This window comes from Tamandua tetradactyla, chromosome 18 (assembly GCF_023851605.1).
Source record: "Tamandua tetradactyla isolate mTamTet1 chromosome 18, mTamTet1.pri, whole genome shotgun sequence".
NCBI classification, from domain to species: Eukaryota; Metazoa; Chordata; class Mammalia; order Pilosa; family Myrmecophagidae; genus Tamandua; species Tamandua tetradactyla.
Genome location: NC_135344.1, coordinates 68,984,048 through 68,998,902, shown reverse-complemented (window position 1 = coordinate 68,998,902; position 14,855 = coordinate 68,984,048). Strand labels below are relative to the sequence as shown.

At 40.2% G+C, this 14,855-nt stretch overlaps 1 protein-coding gene across 6 annotated transcripts in view; it reads left to right on the top strand.

Annotated features, from left to right (window-relative positions):
- Positions 1–14,855, top strand: part of EPB41L3 (erythrocyte membrane protein band 4.1 like 3) — a 261,674-nt gene that overhangs the window by 9,734 nt on the left and 237,085 nt on the right. The window contains exon 1 of one of the 6 annotated variants that reach the window (XM_077135911.1): positions 13,094–13,118. The exons of the other annotated variants lie outside the window; for them this stretch is intronic. The gene's annotated coding sequence lies outside the window, so the exon portion shown is untranslated. Of the gene's footprint in view, positions 1–13,093; positions 13,119–14,855 lie in introns of those variants that run through there. 6 annotated transcript variants of the gene reach the window in all.

Genomic DNA, 14,855 nt, shown 5'->3' with positions numbered 1-14,855 from the left:
AAATATTATCCTGTTGCAACCTCATCTACATTGTGTTTATAGAAGATGAGTAATTTGTTCTATTCCTGGCTATTTACTTCCTTTGAAAAACATATTAAAGATTAAAATGAATTAGATAATGCACAATGAGTAAGGGCTGCTTAAGTAAACGTGTGACCTGGTTGTCACACCGTTTCGCTCAGTGAAAACATACCATGATTTTTGTGGTGGGCCTGGTAATTTTAGTATATGAATTTACCCATGACTTTTAGCTTACTCCAAGTAGTGTTTTGTTTAAGTGTAGCTTTGGTCTCCCTAGTTTACAGTTAGAATATATCTAAGTGTGTTTTAGGAAAAACAAAGCAGTGGTTTCGTTTTCTAGGATATGGGATCATCATCACTTAATTTCCCTGGGTGACTGTTTACTCATCTTTATAATGGAGTTGCAGCTGTTCCAGCTTTCAAATTTACAATCCTAAAACATCACCCTAGTTTGGAACCTTTTATTTTTTTAAGTGTGGTAAACATAGCAGAGCATAAACTTATGGTTGTTTTTACAGCGTAGTGTGATTGAAACCCAGTTTTGACGTGAGGAAATGGAATTATCAGTTTGCACAGAATCTGATATAAAATGCTAAATAATTTTTTAAGTAACAAGCATAGTGATATTATAATAGGGCCAAGTCATATAGTTTCTGTTTTCTGGATAACTGATCACATTGATGTAACCGGTGGCACTTAAAATCTATTGTTTTTCTGAATTGGCTCAGTACTCTCTCTACTTTACCTGGAATCTCATTTCGTTATTTGCTTTTCCTTTCCCCTCTCCCCATGGATTGAAACGAATTCAAAGATATTCTGGGTGATCTTTTCAAAACATAGCAAGAGAATTTATCTGGGTTGTACCCATTAAAATCAATTGAAATGCTAAGTGCCTGGCTAAAGTATAGCACGTCTCTTAAAACACTTTTCTCCAGGCCTCTATGTGGCATAAAGAAAGACAGTGTTTGTTACATCTGATTAGCTGTAGTCTCCAGAAAGATTAAAGTCCACTAGTCTGGGCTGGAATGTAGCAAGTGGCACATTCTCACCTGACTCAAAAACCTTCTGCTTCTTATATGATGCTCCAAAGAACAGCTGGCCAAACTGCCAGCAGCTTTCCCTGGGAGGTGCAGTTAACTTACAGACTGGAAATGTTGACTTGGGAAAAAGTGTTTGACCCAGAAAATGATTTCTCTGACCCAAACTGCAATTTTGGCAAGACTAAGGACAAGGGCTGAGAATAGAAAAAAGTGTATAAAGGAAAAGAACCATTTCCTTACAGTGTACTTCACTGTGCTGTATATAGATGAAAGTTTAGTGTATTTTCTAAACCCATGTCTCAGAACATCAATCTTGCCACCATCTCCAAATAAACAAAGAAATCACTGTCTTTTTATAACCAAAAGGCATATTTTTGTGGCGTTGTTGTTTTACATATAACACATAGTAGATGTTCAGTAAATGCAAATAATTATAGTGACTTTATTTAGCATTGCATCGTAAGATAGAAATTAGAGCACATCTGTTCATGTATTTTCAAAAAGTTTTAAGTGATTGAGCTAATCAGAGTGATTTTAAGAATCGTTCTGTTTTTATTAAACCTCTCCAGGTAACTTGAGAAAGCAGATTGATTATACCTTTAACACCAGGACTTAGGAGGCCTGTGAGTGTCTGATTTCTACTAGGGCTGAAAACAATGAATTCTGTTCTAAACACGGTATTTCTTTGGTGGTTGGATGGGTTTTGCTGCTGTAGAGACAAGCTGAATTTGTCGGTATGGAGTTGCTTGTTCTGGATTTATGCTGTGGTTCTCAACTCCTTTTTGTTGACTATTCTTTATTCAAAAAGATACACACTAAATTCAGGAATTTGTTTCTTGGCATTGACCTCGTTAAGTGTCAGTTTGCACACCATGTGAAAGCAAGCATAAAAGAATTGACCTCCAGGGTGGGCCGCGGTGGCTCAGCGGGCAAGAGTGCTTGCCTGCCATGCCGGAGGACCCCGGTTCGATTCCCGGCCCCAGCCCATGTAAAAAACAAACAAACAAACAAAATATAATAAAAAATAAGAAAAATGTTTAAAGATGTTTCCCTTCCTTCCATCCTTCCTTCCTTCTCTGTCTTTCCTTCCCTTCCTCCCTCTCTCAAAAAAAAAAAAAAATTGACCTCCAAATGGTTAGAAGCTTTTATTTTCAACCATATTCACATGGGGGAGAGACTTCATTTCAGTTGCGTGCACCCTTTAGACACAGGTTGAGCAATACTGTTGAACTTTTCTTCCCCTTTTTAGCCCATAGACTTCCCTTAAACTTTTTACATTTACCCCAAAAGGAATGCGTGCGTATCTCATACATTGATACTACTTTTCTGAGTATTTTTCAAAGCAGAATACAAACAATGATCAGAGAGGGGTTTAATGGATGTTACGTATTTTGTTTTTTAGAGCATGAAACACTTCTTTTTTTTTTTCAGCCTCAGGCTTTTTGAGCCCCAAGGGTGAAAAGATTAGAGTGATGAAAGGCAGAGACCTACTTTCTGAATATAGGCATTCCCCATTTTACAGATGAGTCATTTTCCCAAAAGTGCCTGCATAAGGCCTTGGGAACTTCAAATTCTTTGTCCTGAGAGAAACTGTTGAACTGATCATTAGGTTTCCAGGCTAGCCCAGACAACTATTCCATCTACGCTGTGAGCACCTTTTGGAACTGTTAGTATCTGTTGTGGGTTCCAGGGACAGGAAGCCACCTGAGGCCCCAGCATGTGGAGAGCTTAAGGTGAACACCTTTGAATAAAGCATCTGGTGCTTTGCGAGTTTTCCAGAATCCCTCTGCTGCCTTCCAGTACCTGTTTCTCTGGCCTATCCTAAAGCACCCTTTTGTACTTAGGGTCAGGCGATCATACTTTCCAAAATACACTCCTCCCTCCAAATTTGCTACTTTCTCTCTTCCCGTTTTCTCGGTCCAGCGAAACCCAGGTTGGGACTTGGTGGGACAGCAAATTGATTGAATTATTTATATTTGTGCAGAGGATTGGTAATCCCTTAATCCTTGCATACTATTTGCTTTAAAAAAAAAAAAAAGAATGCTTTTAATTCAAATCAAACACAGTTGCTCTGTTGACTTTAACTTTGCATTCATTTGCCGTATTTTGCCAGCAAGGTACTCACGGAGACTATGGGAATATAAGTGTAAGTGAAATATGATGATTGTCTTCTTAGAGGGAGACAGGTCTCCAAATACCAGAAAATGCAATATAAAGTATGATAAGGATGAATTTCTAAGTGAATTTTATGAAAGTATCAAATTATATACCTTGCTGGAAGGAAGCCTGTAAATTGTTACAGTGTTAAACAATGATTAGGCCTTATCTTTTGTTTTTTAACTTTTTAAATTGTAAAATATAACATACATACAAAGCAAAGAAACAAAAAAAGCAATAGTTTTCAAAGCACTCTTCACACAGGACAGATCCTAGAGTTTGTCATGGGCTACCATACCATCCTCTCAGATTTCCCTTCTAACTGCTCCAGAATGTAGGAGACTAAAAGGAATAAATACTTTTTTTGTCATCACAATCGACTTCTTTTCCCTTTTTTTGTGAAAAATAACATATATACAAAAAAGCAATTAATTTCAAAGCACAGCACAACAATTAGTTATAGAACAGATTTCAGAGTTTGGTATGGGTTACAACTCCACAATATTAAGTTTTGACTTCTAACTGCTCTAAGATACTGGAGACTAAAAGAAATATCAATTTAATGATTCACCAATCATATTCGTTTGTTAAACCCTACCTTCTCTCCACAAGCACCTTTGATCTTTCTATCCCATTCTTTAGGGGGTATTTGGGCTCTGTCCATTCTAACTTTTTCATGTTGGAAGGGGCTGCCAATAATATTGGGTAGGGAGACGGAATTAGCTGATGTTCTGGAGAGGCTGGGCCCTCTAGGTTTCAGGACTTATCTGATCGAGGGACCCATCTGGAGGTTGTAGGTTTCTGGAAAGTTACCCTAGTGCATGGAACCTTTGTAGAATCTTATATATTGCCCTAGGTGTTCTTTAGGATTGGCTGGAATGGTCATGGTTGGGAGTTGGCAGGTTATGACAGTAGCAAGGTCTACCTGAAGCTTGCATAAGAGCAACCTCCAGATTTAGCCTCTCAACAATATTTGAACTCTCTCAGCCACTGATACTTTAGTAGTTGCATTTCTTTTCCCCCTTTTGGCCAGGATGGAATTATCCCAGGAATCCCTGGGAGTCCTCTCCTATGCTACCAGGGAGACTTTCACCCCTGGATGTCATGTCCCACCTAGGGGGGAAGGCAATGATTTCACTTTCAGAGTTGGGCTTAGAGAGAGTGAGGCTACATCTGAGCAACAAAAGAGGTCCTCCAGAAGTAACTCTTAGGCATGCCTCTAGGTAGGCTAAGCTTCTCTGCTACCTACATAAGCTTCACAAGAGTAAGCCTCAAGACCAAGGGCTTATAGTCCTTATTTTACAAAGATGACCATATACCTCTTACCCAACCCAGAAATTCCATGTCTCATTACATACCATAGAGTAAACTCTTGTATACATACACCAAGGGATGTTTCCAAAATATCCATAATAGCAAGAAATTTGGAACAGCACAAACGTCTAAGGATAAGAGAATGGATAAATAAATTATGTATGGTCACAAAATGAGATAGTATATAGCCACAAAAATGAATGAACCACAGCTATAAACGTGGATGAATCTTAAACCTAGTGGATCAAAAAATTGCAGAAGATTACATAATGTGGTACCATTTTTATAAGATTCAAAAACTCCTTATATGCAAAACCAATGATGCACTGTTTAGGAAAACATGGCGGATGGCAGATGGACAAAATAGTAGATGCAACAATATTGGCAATATTCTTGTTATTACATTAGGTGATGGTTTCACAGGTGTTTATTGTATTATTACGCTTTGTAGCTTACATATGTATATTTATGTGCATGTGATATAATAAACACTTTTAAGTGCATTTTTTAGTGACCGCCACAGTTCTGGGGAAATGTCAGAGGGAACAGTTAACTCTGACTGGGAAACTAGGAGGCTTTACAAGAGAGGCAGGGTTCATACTGGACTTTAAGGACTAACAGGATTTTGAGATTAGGCAAACTTTCAGTGATGGGATTTGAGAGAGAAAGGAGAGAGAGAGAGAGAGAGGTGGGGAGGGTGGAGAGTAGAAGTGTGGAGGGGTGGGCGGGCGGGACAGAGAGACCCAGAGATAAACAGAGAAAGAGAGAAGGGGAGAGAGAGAGAGATTCAGAGAGAGAGACAGAAAGAGGGAGGCAGAGAGAGTGGTGGGAAGTGGAGAGAGATGAAGGGGTGGGAGAGAAGGAAGACTGAGAGAAGCAGCAGAATTCTCGACTGAGGGGGTCTCTGCTTCAATGGAAAGGAGGCAGGCATGCCTGGGGATGGCTCATGATACAGAGCAGTCAGTGCCTTGTGGAAGGACTGCGTGGAGGCATGAGGTATAAAAGCTGACTGGGACAGGTGAGGAAAGCGATATACCCTGTATTTCTATGCCAGGTGGCCAGGTGAATGCAATGCCCACTAGCCTCCTTGATAAAAGTATGACATTCCCAAGAGTGGTCACAGAGATGAAGGGAGAAGAAGCCAACATAGTGCCTGAGGGAAGGAAGGGAAGCAAGGAAAAGAGAGCAGTGGAGACCACTAGAAAGAGAACCAGAGGACCCAGAGCTGGGGAATCCTAGTGAGCTGGGGATTTCACACTGACAGAGGGGAGGATTCCATAGCCCAGATGCAGGGCTGTCCTTGGAGAAAGGGAGAATTGGCATGCCATCAAGGACGTGGTGGCTGAGCTCATAGACACATCTAGACAACAGTTGGAGTTGAAGAGTTAGTAGAAATAGCATATATCAGATTACAGTATACAACATCAGACTTCAGGGAGGAAAATTTAACAGATTGTCAGTGGATAGACTTTTCTGATTTTGAATTTATTCATTACAGGCTTTCATTGTTTTTACACATACGTTCTCTCTCTACATTAAAAAATATATTTTTGTACCATATAGATCAGAGTTTGCACTGCTTCTCATATGGCCTCTTAGGAAGAGAAAAGGGAAGGGCAGAGAAAAGAACTGCCATTTACTGAGGTCCTACTATGCACCAAGAATTCTCATCTGAGGGCTAGAAATATCTTTATTTTTTGCCTTTACTGATGATACGAATCACACGTCATGTAGCTTCTAGAAACTTCCGCTGTGTGCTCATGAAAGAATAGAAGTAAGAAGGCCAGTAACACCTCTCTATAGTATGTAATATTAACTGATTACAAAACCAAGGCATATGCAGGGTGGGTGAATTGCCTGGTCCACTTGGTTCAAGAAAGAGAAACGTTCAAGAAAAAGTTTGCCTCCTTGCTCTACACCCATTCTCCCAACCCTTTCCTCAAAGCAATTCCCCTTTTTGTAGTTCAATTAAATACACAGAGAAGTGCAATTCCAGGATTCTTTTGTTTTGTTTTGTTTGTTTGCTCAGATGACTTTAGCATTTGTAAAGGTCTACCTTCATCTCAGACTTGATGAAAGTTTCTAGCACCTTGTGATTTGTTTCCTTCTGGGCACAGGGCACTTCTTTACTCCATCGTGCTGTTCTAGCAGGCATTCCTGGGGAATGTACTCTGATGAAAGTATTCCCTGCAGCTAGCCTTGTCCCCTAGCTTCTTTCCATATTCTCTTTGCATACACACACGCTCACCTTACATTGGTCATAGGTTTGCCTCTTCTCACTGATTTATTAAAATAAAATTTATTATTGAATTCGTAATCATGCCTTCATTTGCTATTTATTCATAGAAACTGCCTATTAAAATAATTGCTTTTATCTTGCCAATGTTAAAGTCACAAAGTCATAAATTTCGTAGTCATGGTTCATTAACATTAACTCCAGGATTTCCTGCCTCTAACTGCTCGGTGAAATGAGAAAGAAGGCTTGTCCCTAAGAGGCAGAAAGGACTGGGGAGTAGATGAAGCTTGCAGCAACTTCTGAGGGGTGCGATAGAAGAAAGTCAAAGAGAAGCAGCCCAGAGGCTCCCGCTGAGGTTAGAAGCAGCCTCTTTTGTACAAGAACCCCTCTGGATTTCCTCCTGCCCTCTGAGGTTCTCCAGGCCAGGGGCTGTCACCCTAATTGTGGTTCCACTTGAATGTGGATGGCAGCAGGAGATAAAAGTCAGTTCTATCTGTGAATATTTCCCACCTCAGGATTAACCATAAAGTGGACTTTTCATGGTAAGCACAATTCAGAGGTTATTCTTTTTTAAAGTATTCTTGAGATCCCTTTTGGGTAATGGAAACATATGAACCAAAAGTGCTGGAAAAGTAAGTTGAACAATTAATAATTCTATACAACTATTATATACAAAGAAAGTTACTGTAACTGTAGCTTACCATACTTATGGAATATTCTGACATTACTTTAAAAGACCAGCATCCTTCCACTGGCCCATTGGGTCATTCTTTTCTGCTTGTGCCTGCTTCTTCAGCCTTATCTTGTTTCTCTTGCCCTCTTGTTGTCTTCTCCAGACTAGCAGTTCTCAATTATTTTGGTTTCAGGTCCTCCATACATTGTTCACAATTATCAAAGAACAAAGACTCTGCATGTTATATCTGTTGATATTTCATTAAAACTGAGAAATTTTTAATTCATTGAAAAATAACAACAATAAATACATCCCATATTAACAGAAAGTTTTTTGTGTGTGTGAAAGTTAGCTGTATTTTCCAAAGCAAAAATAATGTAGGGAGAAGACGTAGCATTACAAATCTTTAATTTCCAATTCAGGAGAAGAATAGAGTAGATTTTTGGGTCTGCTCTGCATTAGAAACTGATGGGACATGATCACATATCATGTAGCTTCTAGAGACTTCACTGTACACTCATGAGAGAATGAAAATGTAAAAGCCAAAAACATCTTCTTATGATTTGGAAACTGGTTTTGATTGCACAGGCCCCTTGACAGGGTCTCAAGGACCTTCCAGGGGTCCTTGGATCACACCTTAAGAAACACTGTACTAAAATGATGATCATACATCTATGTGATGATATTAAGAATTACTGATTGCATATGTAGAATGGAATGATTTCTAAATGTTGTGTTAGTTAATTTTTTTTAATTAATAAAAAAAAAAAAAAGAAACACTGTACTAGACACACGAGCCTTTGTAAAGCTGCTTGAATGCACCATTCTACCTTTCCCCTGTTCCCTCAGTCAGCCTTTTCTCATCCTTCAGGTCTCACTTCAGGAGTCTCCAAAGGAAGCCTTCCCTGGCCCTCCCTCCTCTCTTTATTATATGGTTTGGATACGATCTCGTGAAGCTCCATATTCATTGACCTCTCTGTACAAGGTAGCTCCCCTGTGTTGTTATGTGGCACGTACTGAGAGCTCCCCTGCAACTTAGAATAACTGGGTAGAGTGCAATAAACCCAGGATTTACAGTTGAATTGCAAGTGAAGTCAAGTCAATAGTCAGTTGGTGCATTTTATTTCCTGTGCATGTTTGTGTGTGTCTCCTATATGTTATCATGAAGCTATATGAGATATTATGCAGTTCTAAAGTTTGGAAGGGTTGCAGTAGGAGGCTGTGCCTCTTTGTTCTTTTTGGTAGAAGATGAAAGGATTTGCTTTGATAACAAATAGTTCCTCAGTAGCTGGGAGGTGGGAGGAGTGAGGGGCTTCAGGAAGAAGGCCCCTTCCTTTTTCCTGATGATCCAGAAAAAGGAGCAAAGATCTCTGAGTTGACCTTAGTAGTGAAGATATATCCGTAAATGTGTGAAAAATAATTTGACTTGGGGAACCTAAATGCACATGTACATTCATAAAATTGACGAGTACTTATTATGTCCTAGTTATCTAGCACTTAGGACATAGAGGAAGTTCCTAGGTGCTTGCCATGTGAATAGTAATTCCTTTTCATTCAGTGCAATTCAACTTGAATTAATAGATGTGCCTACTTGTGCCAGCCACTGTTAAAGGTTCTGGGAATACTGTAGTGAACAAAACAGAAAACCTCTCTTATTCATGCAGCTTATATTCTAGTAAAAGAGGTAGGCAACAAAATCTGTAAGTAGATGTCATCTACACTAAGCGGTGGCATAAATGGTGGAGTGTCAGCAGGGTAAGGGGTCAGAATGGGGCGGGATGGGGAGGTGGTGCTGTTTGAAGGCGGATGGCTGGAGGAGGCCTCTCAGAGGAGGTGGATTTTCAGCAGAGACCTGAGTGAAGTGTTAACTGCAGGGGAAGAACCTTCCATGCTGAAGGAAAAGCTGTACAAAGGCTCTTAGGGTGGGAGTGGACTCTGAATGCTCAAGGAAGAAGAAGGAAGCCATGTGGATTTGGAGAGAGGGAGATGGAAGTGAACGGCAGATGGGGCCAGAGGTAGTAGGGGACCTTTTAGACCATGGTAAGGATTTCAGATTTAATTTCAACTGTGATGTGAGAGGATTCAAAATGATAGACGATACATTCAAACGACCTTTTTGACTGCTGGAGAAAAAATGGGGGCGGGGGGGGGGGGGGCATGAGAGGAAGCCAGTGGATCCATTAGAGGCTTTAGCGAGAGGTGGTTTCTAGGAGACAAGACCACCTAGAGATGGGTCCAGATTCACTGTGCAGAAGACCAGTGAAACTCCAAGCTGATTTGGAGCAATTAAAAAAGCTGTAAAGAGAGTCCTTGAAGGAGTGTGTAGAACTTGGGTTGAGAAGGAAGTTTAGAAAAGACATTTCTGAACTGGGAAGAAAGAACATGGGCCTAGTGGAAGAAAGGAGCAGAGGTGTTTTTTTTGTTGTTGTTGTTTGTATGTTTTTACTGTAATTTTAGGCAGACAGTAAGGGGATCGGTCTGATTGGATCACATAGATCACTTGAGAGCAGTGGGATACAAGTTTAGATAAGTAGGAGATGCATTCTGGAAGGATTTGAAGACTGAGACTGGCAGAACTGATCTAGTAGGCAGGAACTTAAAGTGGGAGGAGGTGTAGGGGAAACTGGGAGACCAAATGAACAGGCTACAAGCTCCTGGAAGGGGAGATCAGCACATGAAGATGCTGAAGACAGAAATTTATTTCATAATGAAATTATATCTCTAAACTAGAAAAGAAGTCACTGTGGTCATTTAGTGCAAGGGCAGAATCTGATAAGTGTTTACATGAACAATCAAGAGGGGGTCATAGTTAATGAAAAATTTCTACCTCTATCCATGTATGTGGAAAAGACTGAGGAAGAGCTAGAATAAGAGCAGGAGAGAGTTTGTCGGGCATGCCTTTTACTTTCCCAAATACCTAGCAAGTGTCTACTACATGCAGGGTGCTGGGCTGAGGGACACGGGAACAGTTTACCTTTACAAAGTGGAATGAGACTCAGACTTTGTCCAACTGCCTTTTCATAGGAAAGATAGGACATGTACCCAAAAGAGCATGTTGTGTTCTTTGGTACTAGTGACATCATAGCACAAATAAGGTTTTAGGAAAGCTCAGAGGATGAGGAAGTTACTTGCAGTGAGGAAAACCAGAGGGGGCCAGTGGAGCTTCAAGGAGGAGTACTGACTGGATCTTGGGAGAATGACTGGGACCTGTGGTGTATGCAGGGCTTGTGGGTGAAGGGAACACAAGTGGCATCACAGAGGATGTTTATTTCACATGATTTTATGCTATGAGACTGTCTGGATTTGGCAGTCTGGAATAGCAATGCCTATGGAGAAGTGGGCAGGAAACAAGTAAATTGGGGGACTTTTGGGGATTGTGGTAGTTAGATTCAGTTGTCAGTTTGGCCAGGTGAAGGCACCTAGTTCTGTTGCTGTGGACATGAGCCAATGGTATGTGAACCTCATCCGTTGCTGATTACATGATGAGGATTACATTTGCAGTCGGCTAGGAGGCATGTCTGCTGCAATGAATGATGTTTGATTTAATTGGCTGGTGCTTAAATGAGAGAGCGCAACGTAGCACATCCCAAGCAGTTCGGCATACCTCATCTCAGCACTTGCAGCTCAGCCCAGGCCTTTGAGATGCAGAAAGAAATCACCCCCGGGAAAGCTGTTGGAACCCAGAGGCCTGGAGAGAAGACCAGCAGAGATTACCTCAAGCCTTCCCACGTAAGAAAGAACCTCAGATGAAAGTTGGCTGCCTTTCCTCTGAAGAATGTGCACTGCACATTCCTACCCAAATACAGACAGCAGTTAGGGACATTCAAAAAGTCCGCCAGGAATTTACACTGCTTTGTATTTCTCAAAGGTCTAAAGGCCTCTTTGCCTTTGAGGTCTACAATAATCCTGTGAGAAAACCAGAACATCTGTTACTCTCCTTCTTCACTCAAGGAAACACACTGATAGTTAGTGGGTTGTTCAAGGTCACCCATTTCCTTAAAGGACAGCACTCCCTATATCATATTCTCAAAGTCCTTTCTTCTCAAGTGGTCTCTTCCCGTTGAGAGGAAATCACAAGGAAATGGTAATTAAAGCTATGGACAGACGGTATTTGAAAAACAGATATTTAAGCTTAGCTTCATTATAGTATCTTAGGTAGGCACCAATGTATTCCCACTCCCAACTCTTTAGCAAATCCAAATAATGCATTAGAGAGGATTAGCTATATTCTTTGGCCAGTAGAATTAAAGTTTGCATAGTTACAATGAGAAGAAAATTCACCACTCATTGCCAGGAGTTAAGGATTCTATCTGCAAGCGAAGTTGTTAAACTTTTAAAATAGCTAAAGGATTTTCAGAAGAACTTGTGTAGGCACTTTTCCAGGTGTCTATGGATTTATGTAGAGTGGGAGTGACAGGAGAGGGCAGCTTTCCTGCATTCTTTGAGAGCCCTGTGATCAGAGCTGACAGACAGGCTCATTTGGGGTCTTCTAGGCAAATCTGTTACTATTACTTTCAGCATCTTTAAGCAACTACCCTCATCCTACCATCTGCTTATAAGACCAAATTAGTTTCTCAATTGTTCTGACACGTTGCAATTTTAAAAAAAATTCTTTACATCTAATATTTACTTCAGTTGGATTCGTTCTTCTTTCATCTGGCAAGTGCATCTACGCAGAGCACATCAACAGTGACAAGAACCTTTCTGATGGTAGCTTTGGGATGATCAATGCTGTACCTCTGTAAAGCAGAGCCTCAGGAGACCCAAGGGGACCTGAGCATCCCAGAATTCTTCATCTGTGACCTTGATGCAGACTTGTTCCCCAAAGTGGCTGCTGCTCACATTTGGGGAGTTGCATCTACTTGAAAATATTATTTTATGTGATTTTATGCTGTGAAATTTCTTCCATAATACAGCAGCTATCACAGCTTTTAGGACTGACAATGTATCTGAGCAGTTTCATGCCATGTACATTTTTTATTCTGGGCCTCTATTAAAAAAAATATTGACATATTTTTCTGGTCTTTTTCTTGAAGAATTCAAATTCTATTGTATGTCTCTGAGTTATGGCATATCTAAACTGGGTGACAATTTATATTCTTTGAGGGTGTGTAATTAGAATTTATTTTAGTGAAATGATTGTTGAAATGTGGAGATCATTTTACTGAGCTTTCTGATTATTGAGTCATGGCTAAGTCTTTACCTTGCAGCAGTTTTTTTTTTTTCCTCTATTCTAGCCCAGATTTGACTTGCTTTAATTGTTTTTACATCCCTATATATTTATGCGACTCTTCGTATTGTATTTCTGGAAACATATATGGCATATTCAAATGTGATTTGCATGTGTAGTCTCTTATTTGCATCTGTTAAATGAAAAAGTTACGGAGAGATCTCTCCTAAATGATTCGCTTTGTTTTTCTGCAGATACTTTCTCAGTAATCCACAAAGACTTGGGGCAGTTTCAAGAGAGGAGGGAACTCTCATTATCATGCTCATAGGGGGGTATATCACTACCAGTTGTTGCATATTCCTAAACTGTTTTTTCTTCTCTTTTTGTTTCATCCTCCCCGCTTCACTGTGGAACATGAACATTCCACTGTGGAATGTGGAACATGGACCTACCTTCCTGTCTTCTGGGAAAATGTCATCTTTGGGCATCCGGATGTGAATAACTTGGGTGAGTTCTGAAAGTACTGTTTAAGATGTCGATTTCTCTCTGTGGGAGAAGAAAATTGACGAATGAAATCATTGGATGGGAAAATACTTGTGTGCATTAGCTTTTGTTTGCTGATCCTCTCGCATGATGGGAAAAAATTTGAGGTGTCCTCTTAGCAACAACCAAACCAAATGAGACAAGAGGAATCATGTTCAGTGATAAGCGTTGCTGTTTAAATCCTCGGTGTGATTTTCACTTTCTTTTGATTACATAATGTTTAATAATAGTTCTTTAAAGCAAAGTAATTTGAAAATATCCATATAGCTTGAAACTGAATTTTCTCAGGCTGTCTCTTGGTTGTTTCTATGAATTGCACACCTCAAACCTTCATATTTACCATTTATGACTGCCACAAACATGTTCATTTTTATGATGCTGATGTTGTTTCTGATATAAATCCACCGGAAATGGGACATTGTTGATGTGTTTATCTAAAATGGTGCATGATTCTGGAGGTGATCGTTTTTCCAAGTCAATTGGTCTTTAATAGATGATGTCAAAACTCAAGGTGACAAAAACTGTTCAATTTTGAATTCTGACTTTGTTCTTCCAAAATTAAGCATTAGTGATATATCGTGCGCTCGGCTGTTTGGCCTGCCGGAAGGGACAGGGAAAGAGGTTTGCCCGTTGGCTGGTGGGTTTCTTGCTATGGAAAATGAAGCTCACAATTGGCAGTTTTTTATTGCAAAGTATATGTTTTTAAATACGTCTTTCCTAGTTCTTGAGGACGTGGGAAGCAAGATTTGGAGGGAAAGCCTTTGATTGGCATGGACACTATAGAAGAGACTGGTTTCATACAGTCTCCAGTTTTCTCTAAGTGTTTATTGTAGCTGATTCCCGAAAAAAGAAATCAGTCACAGTATCTCCTTAGGAAAGGCAGTGTCTCAATTACCAATTCCATTTTCATCCCAAGTCTCTCTCTGAATAAATTTCAAACTGCTGTGTCACTGTCTTAGGAGGTTAAGGATTTGAACATTTGTGGCTGCACTTGTTATTGCAGAAATTCCTAAAATTATACTGAATGAAATTTAGTATTGGCGCTTGTCAAGTTTTCTATTCTGGTATAAGTAATTTGGGAATCCTTATCTTAGATGATTTAGTTATCCATAAATAACCTTAGGAATATGTGTCATGTGAGTTTAATCTGTTGAGCTGTGAGTAGTTGATGTGACACAGTTGCTACCTAAGAAACTGGTTTGCCTGATGAGTTATGTTCACGGTTCTTTGGTTCCACATAGAAAATCTTCTTTCTGGGTTCAATTGTATACTTTCCTCTGTGTGTCTCTGCAGGTCTCTCTGTTCCCCCTCCTCTCCCTCAAGGATGATGAACTGCACAACCACCCTAAAATCTCACTTTCTTTTCCAGTAATCATTGGTAGCCAGAACCTACTTCTTTTAAATTGATTGTGAACCAAATCTGTGTGACTTTTGCTTCAGTCTGGGACCTCGAAAGCCTTCTGAGGATACTACTTTATTTGTGAGATGCTCAGGAAATCTTCAGAAATCTCTGACCCTAAAAATAGCAAAGTGTGAGCCAGGGTGTCATACTATCATTTTCCCCCTCTACTCTACCACAGTGTTGGCGTGCTTTCCTCACCAGCCTCTCCCTCTCCCGGCCCACCCTCCTTCTGTGAGCTCAGTTTTCATTCTGTTTGGGGGAGGAAAAGGGAAGAGGCTGGCTGTGCAGCCTAAGAGGTT